Below are 14959 nucleotides of genomic sequence, written 5' to 3' on the forward strand. Positions count from 1 at the left end.
TACTCCTCTGTCACGATTCACGCAACGTGGGATTACAATGGTGGGGATTCCGAAACTCCTCTTTCAAAAGCGCAATAGAGGGAACAGCATTGTATGGGTGCTCTGTGGAACAGAGGCCTCAGAACGTCGCAATGACGGCTTGACAGTCGTGGTTACTGTGATTGCGGATAGAATTGGCGATATGTCTGAAAACAGCATCAACGCGAGAAATGCAACTTGTTGCGAGATAGAAATATCTGGCCCCGATGTGTTTAAGATGCCAGTTGGAAGTTTTCGCATTATTCCGTTGCATTCGAAGGTGAAGTCTAGTTTTGTTTAGAAACATTTTGGACACTTAGCATACATCACTGGGGGAAAGCAGAAGACAGTTGGAACGGACTTACTGCAAGAGCTGCTTGACCAAGTCATTAAAGGAGGACGACCGACTCAAAGCCTTTCGAATCGTGAGTAGAGCGCATTTGGTTCTTCCATTATGGAACTAAATCTGTTGGTCGTAGCCGTTTCATCATTTCAAGAGTTTAAATATTCGCCTGTTCCCAGCGCAGCTGCAAGGTAAAACGCTACGCGTGCACAATAAGCACGTCGAACATGCAGAGACACTTGATGGATGTTCACAAAGTGCAAGACGACTGCAAGAAGGGGCAGCCGCGACGGTCAAGGATTATTTCCTTGATAACTACAGCCTTTGCAAAACTCGCCTCTGAACGAAATTGTTCGATCCAATCATTGTTTTGTTCCCAGTTTGTTCGTTTTCTAAATAAAAATATTTCTACATGTCTACTGCATGGTGACTTTCTTTAGAACATGGCGACTTTCTTTAGGCCATTAAATGAACGTCATGACATGTGTGTGATGTAGGTCATGAAACAGCCGCCTACGTCTTCAAGGCTCTCATGGTCGTTTTGTCAACTTGGTATGCACCAAAATTTGCAAGAGTATGACAAGAGTTTATGAAGAACATAAATGATAGGTCGTGACATGCGTGCCATGTATAGGTCGTGAAACAGCCGCCTACGTCTTGGCGATCTCATGGCCGTTTCTTTAACTTCGTAGGCTCCCCGCACACTGCTTCGCATAACATCGATTCCCACAGAGCGTGGGATCTGCCGGCGTTTTTTTTCTTCCTATTTCTTACTAAGAAGCAAGCTGATTGTAGAGGATAAGATCCCGCTTTATAGAAGGCGCTCATACACGTGGGACGAGAAGGTGATAATGCGGGCCGGCCCCCATTTCTTGTTGCCGCTCAACAATGTGCGACCGCCCGTCCCGATCGCCCGCCGAGCAGTGCTCTCAAAATGTTAGGGGCCGAGCGACAAGCTAAGTTTTTGGATAGCAGGGAACTGAGCGAAGCTACTAGCGCGCACCGACGATTACAGTGGCAAGTGCCCCCGTTCACCGCGGCCGCCGGTCCTATGGTCAATGCTTAGCATGATTTTATAACGCGAGCATCAGTTAAAACGCTGGAACCAACGGCCGTACCAAAATTCAAAAGACCCTCCCCACGCAACGAATGAATAGGAGACGGCGGAGAGAAAAAACAAAGACATATGTGACGTCTGATCTTTCGGCTCTGCCCCATGCCGGTGAGTGTGAATTAAAACAGTTCCGATTTTATTCAAAGAAAGATTTCGTTTTCAGATCTCTTTAGGAATGTCGAGAATAGCATCCTCTGAGATTTCGCGTCGATCGGCTTGTTTTTAAAATAACTCGTAAAGTGTTCACTTTTCGCTTATCGATGATGAGAAAGTAGTGGGAATTACCCTACGCCTGGTAAGAAAATCTCATTACCGCCCTACTACCCTACGCTGCCCGAAAAATTCCGAAAATACTCTACAAGTACAGTGTACTACTACAAGTAGGGTAATTACCCTACGGTTGGCAACACTGAGTCCCCACTGCGGCTGGCGTCTCCGATACAGCCCACCCGTTATACAGCGACGCTGTTTGCCTCTAGCCCCCGTATGCATCCCCCGCATGCGTTCCCAGGGCCAGGGGTACCCTGGGCGGCTTTCGGCCGTATCACGGCGCGTGGACAGATATGAAGACGACTTAGACTTCGTACACGACTTAGTAGGGGAAAGGGGGAAAGTGTGGCGACGGCGCCTGTGCACGTGGCTTGCGCTTCTCCGGTTATTAGCCCCGAGAACGACCTACAGGGGCGCTGCGAGCGCCGCTCGCGTGACGTCAGGGCACGGACTCGCGCCTGTCATCTTCTGCCGTTCGGGCGCCGTCCGAGCGCCTTTTGCAGTGTTTCAGTTTGTTCGCTGTCGTTCCCTGAGCTTGTATATTTATTACGGTCATCCCAAATACATTTTACGGCGTCTTCATTCGCGCAAACTTATTCAAAGAGCTTATTTCCTAGACGACAATTTATTTCTCAAGGGCAACGCTGCAGTGCCAGCCGAAGGAGCTCAGACCAGCCCATTGCGTGTTTTTGATGCGCGGCTCTAGACTTTGCAGATCTAGAGACTAATAAAGAAACATAAGTAGCACGTGACTAATAAAAGCATAAATGCATAAACATAGCACATAAGAATCCCGTTAGGGTACCATACCTGCAGTGGTGCAACGAGCATGTCACTATGCCTGCTACATATGACTGCTACATTTACCTTGATTTTAACCTATTAAAACGTGTTTGCTTGTGACGAGTAGCTCATGGTATAATATCTAATTTTTCATTCCTTCGCAGAAACGCTCGGCAGTAACGCGAGGACCTGACACTGCAGTTTAGATTCATAGATTCAACCAGCACCACTTGTTCCTTTAACTACTTCTCAAAATTAGGCCTTTCTTCACTAGGTTAAATTCAAGTGGCGGTAAATTGAAGTAAATCTAATTGAGGCTTACAGGTATTTCCAGAATACGTACGCAAAGGAATGTACCAATATTTCTTCACTGTTCCGTGCTAGAGGTTCAACTCGCTTTTGGAATTTACTGCTGCTTGTTTCTTGAGGAACAGACATCACGAATGTGTCTGGCGAACTGACCCAGGCTGCTCGGCCCAAATTTTTTAGTGAGATATGCCTTTTGGACCGCATGACTGCCGCTAGAAAGAAGCCGAAGCCACATTCATTAGCAGTATGAGGCTTATTGAAGATATCATTATTCCCCTGTGGAGGTCAAAAATCAAGTGAATTCATTTGAGACTTGTGGTGTCTTCTCTATGAGGCGGGTATGTGAGGTTCTCTTTTATGTACTCACGAAGTGAATAGTCCTCAGTTTGTGTAGTTAAACAACGCAGGATCGAGACATGGTGAAGCAGAAGGCGCTTGAATTTTCTTCTTCAGCGTAGCCTAAGCTGCGCTGTATAGCCTCGAGTATACCTTAGGCATTGCAATTGGCCCTTAAAGAGCTGCTTCGTGGTTTCAATTCGAAGCAGTAGTGAACTGATGGGTTTGCGAATAATGCGTGTCTCGCCACAACCACAGCCGGTAGATTTAGTTGCATAAGGGCTGTGCCATGATGTCGATAAAGGCAACTGAGGGTCACTATGAAATATTTTCTCGCGTGCAATTGATAGGCTCGCGATCTTAACCACGAAACTGTTCTTTCAGGTGATTGCCGTTATGGTATTCGTGAAGTATATACTTACTATACGTGACGCGCCGTCGTGTTAACAACCATGAGCAATGCGTTTTCTGGGTGCCCGTTTCAGAGAACGGTGAAAGTATTAGCAAACGTTTTCATGCAAAATGCGAGCCTAACTCTTCCTTTTACGCATTGCTCATGGAAAGTATCCATATTTGACTTGAACAACTCACCATAGTATTAAGAATCATCATAAAAGATTCGCTGTGCAGTTTCCTTCTAACACGCATTTATAATATTGACATCAAATACCAATACCAAGATTTTTCTTCCTTGTAAAATGCAATGTCTCTCATAGCTAAGCACTAAGGGAATGTTAAGTGTCTTGGGCAGCATAATACACAACGTCGTGTGTTGAAATTGCAGACATTCTTTTTACGCAAAGTTTATGGACAGACACTGCGCATATACGCATTGCAAAACCAGTAGACCCCTTCAATGCTACATACCTTGCGATATCCACGCCGCAAATTTTCACGACTCGCGGTTTGGAATAAGGAGGTGCCGTTCAGGCATGACAGTAAAAAGAAGCCGGCATATCGTTCAAAAATATCACAGTTTTGCCCTAAGGGCGAAGCAATGAATGCGACAGCAACACAGCAATGTCATACGAAGTAAGGTGAGCGGCTTAGGTAGCAATATGAATTGTAGTAAACATGAGCTGATTAAGTAAGCAGGTGTGCTGCGGCGTAAGTAGACCGACATGAAGAGAGACTCGATGACCACGAGAAGGCGCGTGTGAAACGGTGGTGTTGATGAGAAGCGCTTCCCGTGGGCAGCGCGTGCGAAGGGACACACCTGTAACGCTGCACTGCCGATCCGGGCAGCATTGCATGTGTAGCGTGCGTTGGAAAATGTGGCCCGACTATTACTAACTGAATGAACAAGCGTGGTGTGAGCGCGCACAAACAAACATGAATAGATCACACTGAATGACTGCAGACAAGGACTGTCAAAACGCTGGCAGCGAGCGTATATACGCCGCAGCGGGCGAAGGTACGTGCGGTCTATCGCTTCAACGGAAACTGAGCGGCGAATGCACGGCGCATAAAGGTCAGAGCCGTGTGGAGATAAGAGACGGTGCGGGCGAGCGACGAGCGCGGTTGTTGGCAGAGTAGAAGTGCGCCCCCCCCCCCCCCCCCCCCCCTCCGCGCTCCCTCCGGCGCTGGCTTCCCGCTTCCTTGCTTGCGCGTGGGTGATTGAGTGCGTTCGCTCTCCGTGATAGCGCGCGTCCCCGCACGCTTCCGCTCGGGCATACGGCGCGCGGCGAAGATTTTATTCATAGGGAACCTCACGGCGACGGCAGAAATCCGGTTGAAGTGTCCATATAATTGCTATCGCAATAAAAGTACGGATCGAGCCACCAATACCCCAAGCATGCAAGAAGGGAACGAGCGCACACAGAAGGCCGAGCGAGCGCCGTCCTGGCCGTGACGTCACTCGTAGAGGGCGCCACTCCAACTTCTCGCCGCGTCCCGCGCGTCGGAGGTGCTGCCGGCGCGGCTTCAGTTGCGGTTGTGGCGGCGGCGCCTGTGCACGTGGCCTGCGCTTCCGTGGTTATAACGCCACGCGCGTCGTAGGTGCCGGTGCGGCAGCAGCCGCGGTAGTTGCATGGGAGGTGCGCTGACCGCGGCGGCGCTTGTGTCGGCGTAGTGTGGATGAGACATGTGTATGCTGTATGCGGCGTAGATGAGACATGTGTATGCTGCAGTAAAGATCCAGAGACCACTCAGCACATCCTAATGGAATGCGACGGGATCCACCCAGCGAGAACCGTAGGTAACGTGCAACTCCCAGAAGCGCTTGGGTTTAAAGTGGAAGGAAACATAAACAGATCAGCCGTAGAGATCAGCAAGAGACGATTAGAGCACTGGTGGAAAAAAAGTAGGGAAAAGATGGATGCGACCTGATCTCTTAAAATCATAGGCAGCGGTACAAGCTAAATTTTTGAAAAAGAAAAATAATGATAGGTATACAAAAATGCAAGATAAAGAACATGTATAGTATAACTGATTAAATCAAGCAGGCTAGGGGACTATTTGTCGCCGCCCCGTTTCAAAGGGGATGCCAATAAATCATCATCATCATGTGGCGCCGTATGAAAAAAAAATGTATGATTTCATAATGTATGCAGCCTTAACAGCTTCGCTGGTAATCCGTCCCCATGTCAATGTTGCGGCCTCACGAATTTTCTTTTCCTTTATTTTCTTTTCTTTTTGTGGGAACGTAATTTACTAATACACTTCAAATTATTTTTCTCTTTAGTGTTCCTGCAAACTCGGTGCGTGTTATTAGCTGGGAAATATACCACGCTGAACTATACTTGGACATTCGCACAGCTCCCATATAAAGGATGTAACAGTGCCGCATAAGCTGTTAAGTAACGCGTCATATTTGTCTGTTTTAGACGGCCTCACAGAAACAGGTTAGAGGAATGTGATATCCGCTCATAATGTTTATTCAGTTGTTAACCATGGCTGTATTTTTTCCGAATTTAATCGATTTCCGTAAACATTTAAAATGATAAACCAAAACTTTGCTCAAGTAAGTAGAATCACAGTCCTTTATACATTTGTAGTATTAAATGACCCAACAGAAATCGTTCAAATCGGTTGCGTGGTTGCCTAGATGCTTTTCTGCGTTTCACATGTATTTGAAAAGTGATACTGGAGCCCCGCGCTACTTAAGTATGACATATAACTTTCGATCGTGTTTCATGTTGATGAATAGACTCTTCTATCAAATGAGTAGCTGCACTTATTTTCCCACTAGAACGTTTAAAAAGAGTTTGCCATAAGCGCGTGCAGTGTACGATTGCTATCTCTCTCCTACTTTTGCAGACTCCTACAGCCACCAATTAGTTCCATTGCCCGAGTCGCAACACCTACCAGCAGAACTATGATGGATATGATCCCTAGAATTCTGGGGACCACAGCACAACTACGCGTATGAAATGAAATTGGCGGTAATTGATCAGCTCGTTATCTTACCATTTGTAGAGTGCTTGACAGACGTACGTGACAATGAGTGCCGAAAGTAACACAATGGCTGTGCAATATCTCACATGTGTAGTGCTCTATCAGTCCTATACCTATATACCCACGATTTAATTGAATACTGGACGCGTCGCATGGGAAATCCGTGGGTTCGGCTCTAACGACGGCTCAACGCAGCGACAGGGAGTTGAAACACCTACGGAAGTCCACAACCAGCGCCTTGAAGCTGCAATGGGTGGATGGACCGACAGGATCTGTATGCTGTGACATGTCCACAGGTAGGGCCAGACCGGGCCACCGGATCTTCGTGCCCCCAGACCGTGCCCCCGGATCTTCGCCGCAACATTTATGAATTGCTGCACGGCCTCTCGCATCCGGGGATTCGAGCCACTCAACGACTGTGCACAGCTAGGCTCGTGTGGCCCGGAATAAACCGGGATGTCCGACGTTGGACACGGAAGTGCCTGTCATGTCAGTGCTCCAAAGTGCAGCGCCATACTGTGACCCCCTTAGGATCCTTCCCCGAGCCGGACACTCGATTTTCCCATGTGCATTTGGACCTTGTGGGGCCATTGCCTTATTGCCAAGGGCAAAACTACTTCCTAACTTGCGTCGACCGCTTCACACGGTGGCCGGAGGCCGTTCCCATCCCAGATATGACTGCCGATACTGTGGCCCGCGCTTTCATCTACCACTGGGTAGCGCGATTCGGAGTTCCATCAACAGTGACAACGGATCGCGGGACGCAATTCGAGTCTGCCCTATTCGGGAACATCACGCGGCTCGTAAGAATCATGCGCATCCATGCGCATCAGAACAACGGCCTACCATCCCATCATGCAACAATATGGTGGAAAGGTTCCATCGCCAGCTGAAGACTAGCCTGATGGCAACTACAGTTGTCACAGAGGCGCTACCCCTGGTTTTATTGGGAATTAGAACGGCTATGAAAGCGGACATTGGCTGCTGCTCGGCTGAACTCGTATACGGCACAACACTTCGCCTTCCGGGGGAGTTCATCGCTGACAGTAAAAACGCAAACGCCCGGGCCAACAACAATTACGCCCTGCGACTGCGGGACATTATGAGCAAGCTACGCGCTGTCCCTCCACGTCTGCCAGCACCACGGCTCTCACGTGTTTGTAAGGCACGACGCCGTACAGCGTCCTCTCCAGCCCCTGTATGATGGGCCATTCAAGGTGGTGAAACGAGAAGAAAAGCACATCACGATCGACCGAGGTGGCCGTCACGACGTGGTTTCGCTTGACCGCGTAAAACCAGCGCACGAGTTCCACAGCCACAAGGACTACCAGCAGACCAGTACCAGCAGACTGAACCGGCCCAACCTGTCGTCAAAAGGTTCACACGGAGTGGACGGCGCACAAGACCTCCGTTGCGAATGAACTTATGAACTGCAGCTCATTGTTGACCCATCCACTATGGGGGAGGGGGAGGGGGGGGGGGGCGTATTGTAGTGCCGCGAAACGGCGCTTCCGTGCGCAATGCCAAGAGCGCATGCACGAGGAACCACGTGACTTGTCTTCTTGAGCTTCGGAGTGAATAAAAGTTCAGTTGTTGTTTGGGACGCGAGTTGTTTATACTCGCTTAGCTCAGCCTAGCAGCGCTTTCCAACACCTTCTTTCCCTTTTAGAAGAACCCTACCTATATATACTGTGCCGAGGAGAGCATATGTCGCTTGAAGAAGACAAGCCCACTTGTCGAAACGTTGGCTCCAGCTCTCACCTTGTTCTCGTGTTGCTCGTCGTCCATGAGCTTTAGTCTCAACAAACCTCCTCGGCTCACTCTCGCATGCTTGCCGTCGCAGCCACAGCAGATCATGTGACTTCTGTGGTGTAGAGGGCGCTTATAACCCTACTAGCATCACTATAACGACTGGCCATACTTATCATTTCTCCATTCTGCAGCCATGTTGGCCGGTATAAAATATGCGGCAATAAAGTGAGCGGATGTATATATAAGCCTGCCAAGATGTGGCACCCGTTGCTGCTTCGTTCACTACAATCTCCAATAAACAGACACGCGGCCTCGGCAAGTGTGTACACTAGCTAGGCGGGCTAGGCCGTGCATGCGCCTTGCACCCGTGACAGCACGGCGGCGACGGCGAAAACAAGCCTCGAGTGTCCGTATAATTTATATCTCATAAGATAGTCCAATTCCACCATGCTTTCGCTTTTTAAGCTAGTGCGAAGCGGAATAACTCGCGTCATTGTTAGGCGTCTGCTTGGGGCGTGGCCGTTGCGCTCTTTAGTCATTTCATTTTCGGCTGGCTGGGTGACATTGGCCGGAATTCATTACTCCGCCAAAATGATCAAAGCCAACTTTTCAAAATTCTGCAAGCGGTTGTGAACTTTTCAGACAACAGGTTTCAGTTTATCACATAGAATCGATCGTCTGACCACACAGCCTGTACTAATGCTTTTATCAAATTTTAGGCAGAGAAAAAGAGCTATCGCTAAAGCTAGCCCACCACTAGCAAATAACTGAAACTTATAATTTCAACTGCACTCTAAAACCTACATTGACGTATTGGCGAATATCTGTAATAAGAATGAGTTAATTAAGGAGGACACCAAAAATACTGGAGGCTCCTTCGGGTGGCTACTAACAACGAACGCACGGTTTTACCTGCATAGCTTTGTATCTTGCATGTTAGCTGGGACACTCTCTTTCTCTCTCTGTGTGTGCGTGTGTTTGAAGTAGGTACAAAATTAATCAGTTAAATGTCGCTCAGTGACTGATATCGCAGAATCTAATACCAATTTTAGCCCGACAAATTGTCATTTTGTCTGCAAAGACAGCCGCCGCAGAAATGCGTCTGGTGCCTTAAACCTGTCAAGTTTGCATGAAAACTTCTGTTTATAGCGCAAATATAAGTACTGAGACGAGGACATAGAAGACGCGAGCGCTTGTGTGCCACTCTTCTCTTTATGTCCTCGTCCCAACAGTATTTTTCGCTAATCGCCATTTCCATGTCGTGCCAGCACGGCCGTCCCGTAACACCACACTTGCCAACTTTGCAGTCACAACGCGTAGTCACAACAGCTTTTAAAAGTTTCTCTTTCTTTCTCTCTCTTTCTGTTTCTGTCAGATTTTAGGAGCCGCTGGCGACTAATAAACACAACTGGCTCACTACTACACTTGGTTGTACTCGCGTAGTAATTCGTCAACTTTGAAACCACGTTCGCAGCATGTGAACTTACCGCGATCCCAGAGAGAGTCAGCGCAGGCAAACGTAGCCAGCCAACATGGTGCTACCACGCAGGATGAACGGAAGACGGTCTGCCCGATCGGTGCTCTCCCAGCCAGCCAGGCCCTCCAGACCAGTAACGGTGCTCCAGACACTCTCGACACCCATCAGATGGCGTGGCCGGATGTCTGGCCGACTCTGTTGATATCTGAACCTCGTGTAGTAATTGCAGTTCGCGCTCGGCCCTATCGGCACAGCAGTACCTCCTCCCGTTCTTTACCAACTGGAGCGCGCATAGCGGTGGACTTGGAATATCCCGTTCACGTTTGTCAGGCGGATGCACTGCACAAGAAGGGGGGGGGGGGGGGGGGGGGCTATGACAGACTTTCACATAGTTATTGATGCAACTATCCTATCTACATATCATTTATTGAGAGGGCACGAAGGACGTGTAGTTTTATGTCTTGGCACTGCGGTACCAGGTCCCAAAAATGGGGCGTTGAACGTCTTGTTTTGTATAGTAACCATAGCTCACAAAATCACCACCAGCGTAAATTTCCCGTGTGCCTATATGTTCCTCGCACAAGAATGCGCGAGTATTTGGTATCTAGCTCGAGCCCTCCATCAAGCTGTCTAAAGCACCGGTACGACAGAGTCGAATGCTAGCGCAGCGTGCACTGTGGCGCGGAGATGGCGCTTTGCTCGATGATCTCCGGCGCGAACAAGAGATGCCCAGCCTAAACAAAAGAGCGCGGCAACCTAACACCAAGCTTATCGACGCCCAGGCGCGTTCCTCGAGAGTCTGCGCGCCGTTCCAACAGACACGGAGCCCCAAGTCGGCGCCGCGCGGTTGTGCATTTTTGATTATTTCCCACCAGCTCATCCCGCGCTAACCAGGAAACAGGCGGTGGCCTGGCGCCTCCTGCAAACAAACATGTATCCAAACCCGGTGGCCTGCAGCAGATTCTATCCAGGGCAATACAACGATCAATGCAAATTATGTAAATGTAGGGCGGATCTGCCACATATTCTATGGGCATGCTCGAAGGCGGCTCCTTTCGAGGGCTGCAAAATTCAAAACCGGCAGCAGCGGCCGGGAGACCCTGCTGCTCAGCTCAGACCAGCAAGACCAGGTCTGGGCCGTCCAGCTAGCCGAGGCAGCCGCTGAGACCCAGGGGATCTCGGCCGTCTGCTAGGCGGAGGGAGGCTGCGTCCGCCCTCGTGAATTGCTGGCACCATTAAAGTTGAATCTCTCTCTCTCTCTCTTTCCCTCTTCGTTTCCTATGCGCCATCCTAGACAACACAGAGCCAGTACCATCATGAACATCTCGGGGCCAACTCTGATGCCGCACATTCAAATGCATGTGAAACACGGGAACGCATTCATGAGACAACGGCTGGACGGATTTGTATGAAATTTGCTGTTCCATTTCAGTAATAATTCAAATTCTAAAGACACTAGGAAGCAGAATTTCGATTTAGGACTTCAAACTTTTTACTGAAATTCTCTAGAATTGGTAAGGGAATAAAAATTTGAAGCACGAAGTTTGCATTTCCGTAACTCTGCACCGAAAGCAGATATCGCAGTTCTGCAAATATCATCTGTTTGAGAATCTAAAGCGGACAATTGTGGTGTATTAATTGACAGATTATGTGAAATGTTTACAATGTTTGCGAGGATTTTGCAAAAGCCCTGCTCAGAATTAGTGGTATAATTCAATATAACGCAACTATTTTGTCCGCTTTAGATATGTGTTATTGGGTACAGTTTACAGAATTGCGGTCATTATTTATTACCGTGTTACAGAGCTGTAAACATGATCGTTTCGTTTTCTTTATATTTTGCGATATTCTACGATCTTTTTTAAAATATTGATGACCTAAATAAAAGAAATCTGCTTCCTACCAGTTACTATTTTTAACATTTTCTTTTAAATGCAACAAACCTCATCAAATCCGGTGCAGCGGCTGCTGAAAAAAAAAAAAAAGATTTCTCCGTTCCCATATGTTTACACACTGCTCTAAGGTCAAGGCTCAGTTTTCGAAGGTAAATTTACGGCCGTATGTTGCTTACAGTGGAATCTCGTTGATACGGTTCTGCATAATACGTTTTTCAGTGTAATACGTTTTTTTTTGTTCTTTTCCTGGCCAATGTCTTACAGGAGCACTGTTTTTCGGATAATACGATTTTCGTATGATACGCTTTATTTTCCGGTTCCCGTGAAGATCGTATCAACGAGATTCCACTGTATATGCCCTCGGATATAATTTGCTCTGTAAATCCGATGTTATTGTAACTTTCCTGTCCCTGCTCTCTATTGCTTCTGTTGTTTTGTATATTTCCCGTGGCCGCAGACCAGCTATATAGTTCAAGTGTCCATTAAAAATTAAGAGAGAGTAATGAAATCTGCGGCTTTTTCCTTTTCCTTTTTCATTTGTAATAAATTACTGCTCCAGCGCTACCAGAGCAGTGTAATTTATTTATTTTTTTGTGATTACCAGCGGCTTGACCCCATGTGCCAGTTCGACCCTACGTTCTATATAATTTCTCATTCAAATACTTCGCGATCCAATTTAAAACATCGGGGACATTAATAATAGATAACAGCATGTCAAAATAAGCGGCAGCAACCATTAAATAATTGGCAAAAGCAACGTTTTCTAATAAATATGACATTTCTTGGAACTTACATCACGTGCACATTTGAAGCAGTGTTTCATGGCTAAAATTTCGCTCAATTCAGAACCCGCGTTAACGTTTTGCTTTCACCAACAAAGTCATCAGAATCTGAAAAGGTGGAATATGTTCTGAAGTAATATTTTGAGATTTATAATGGTAGAACACATGATTACTTTTAACAGCGAAGCTGTTATAGCTAACCGTAAAAAGTGGCGCCTGCTGTCGCAAAACCTCGCCGAGTTATGACGTCATTGCGTTGCCTAGCAACCACCTCGCGGTGCGGCGTGTGCCTCGCCTCCTCTCCGTGCCGTGCACATGTTGCGTTGACATGGGACGTTAAGGAGAGGGAAGGAGAGCACGCGCGGCGCGCGCAATGCTCGGGGGAGGGAATGAGAAAATGAGAGTGAGATAGAGAAAGAAACTGTAGCAGCATCAACGATGCAACGCGCAGAGCTGGGCCGGTATTTTGTAGCGATGCCTTTAAAGTAATAATGCCTTTTCGCGCCTATCGTGGTCAGAGCGACGGTCCGCTCGCGTTATCAACGTTGATATCGTGAGCGGACCGTCGCTCTGACCACTGACAAAGCGCGAAAAGGCATTATTACTTTAAAGGCGTCGCTACAAAATACCAGCCCTGCTGCCGGCGCCGCCCGCGTTGCCTAGCCGCGCATGCGCCGAAGCAGTTGCGAATTCACATCGCGTTGCCCAGTAACCGCCGGCGCAGGTGCGCGCTCGCTTCGCCCGACACAGACGCGGCTCCTGTCTGCCTGCCTGCCTGCGTTTGTGGCATAACAGGAACGCTATCGCTCGTATGCACCGATGCTTCCAGCGCTAGTCACGCGAAATGTCGCGAAACGAAAGGTCAGGTACCTCCGAAAATGATCGCTCGAGAATACCTTCCCTACATGCGTTAACACCTAGCAGTAGCAGTCAGTAAGATTTCAGGATTGACACTCTCGCTGTGCTTTGCAAGACCGAGTGCAAATTTGTCCGCTTTTTTTTTGCGTATGGTAACATTATTATTATTATTATTATTATTATTATTATTATTATTATTATTATTATTATTATTATTATTATTATTATTATTATTGCAACGTGATTTATTCACGTGTAAACGTCAATGAAGGCGAGAAACGTCAGGCGAACGTCAAGAAGCGGCGAGGCGACCAGCAGCCAAAATCCGGGGAAAAGCGCAAGCTCGGGGCGCGTGGTTAGCACCAACACTGTGGCTTGCTTGCTGACTGCTTCGTCGTCGTCTTGTATTCATTACATTGGCCCCCGGGAAATAGCGTAGCCATCCTGGAGACTTAAGGCGTTGACAGTATAGAGGGGTCATAATAGGGCTTGAGGCGACTCACGTGAACGATTTCTCGACCGCGACGACGTAAATCTTGGGACGGTGTCAAAGGCTCAACGTCATAATTGACTGGAGATGTCCGAGCGAGGATGCGGTAGGGCCCATGATATCGGGCCAATAGTTAGACGAAACGCCAGGCGTACTCGGAGGAAGTACGTATACTGTCTTTCAAGTTGTATTCTTAGTTTCAGCGGATACGATTCGCCAGATTTTGCGCGTTTTCCGAGGTTTCCTATGGCGTGCTTATGAGGTCATCAAGAAATTCTCAGGGTAGGGGGAAAAATACACGTTGTCGAAAAATTCTACGACGGCCCTACGGCCCTACCAAGCGGCGTGAGTGGCGAAAGAACTCCACGTGTGATGAAAGTAAGCAGAGCTTGAAAAGGGCCTCGTTGGTGTATCTTCATCATTCCGTTACGCGGTGGCAGGTTTTCTGAAGGTAGCAGAAAACAAGCAACACACGCCAAGTGAAGCGCTAACTGTCAACTGAGTTTTATTCGAAAGGAAAGAAGAATTTATACCCGTAGCTGCTATCAGCAGCTGCAATTTACATACGCAAATAGATAAAAAAGTATACAAAAGGAGATTTATTTATTTTCATTTTTATTTTATAAATACTGCAATCACCATGCGGTGATTTTAGCAGGGTGGTACAAGATAAAAGGTATTCTACCTTATTATCTGGCAACTTCGTGTATCACCGTGTCTGCCACAAAAGAACGATAACTGTACATGTGGTGTAATTACCTATACGGTTGACAATCGAACATAGGCGGGAAGAAAAACATATGATTCCACATGGTGATATGAGATACTGGGCATCGAGGTTAATTATGAGGCATATGCTTCTTTTTATTGATTAAGATCAGCCCCGCCCCTGTCACCTGTCAGCACAATTCTTCACGGGACTCAAAAGGGAGATAAAACGACCTCTACCTTGTTTTGTGATAACTTCGTGTGTCACCGTGTCTGCCACAACAGAACGATAGCCCTACATGCGGTGCAATTACCTATACGGATGGCAACAGAACATAGCCGGGAAGAAAGACAGATACGATTCCACGTGGTGATATGAGATATTGGATAGCGAGGTTAATTATGTGGTTTCTCTCTCTCTCTCGCTC

General features: G+C 47.7%; 1 protein-coding gene across 2 annotated transcripts in view; it reads right to left on the bottom strand.

Annotated features, from left to right (window-relative positions):
- LOC119433620 (uncharacterized) overlaps positions 1–14959 on the bottom strand; it is an 87465-nt gene that overhangs the window by 56320 nt on the left and 16186 nt on the right. Inside the window, exon 1 of one of the 2 annotated variants that reach the window (XM_049658591.1) lies at positions 9809–10070. The exons of the other annotated variant lie outside the window; for it this stretch is intronic. The gene's annotated coding sequence lies outside the window, so the exon portion shown is untranslated. Of the gene's footprint in view, positions 1–9808; positions 10071–14959 lie in introns of those variants that run through there. 2 annotated transcript variants of the gene reach the window in all.

This window comes from Dermacentor silvarum, chromosome 11 (assembly GCF_013339745.2).
Source record: "Dermacentor silvarum isolate Dsil-2018 chromosome 11, BIME_Dsil_1.4, whole genome shotgun sequence".
NCBI classification, from domain to species: Eukaryota; Metazoa; Arthropoda; class Arachnida; order Ixodida; family Ixodidae; genus Dermacentor; species Dermacentor silvarum.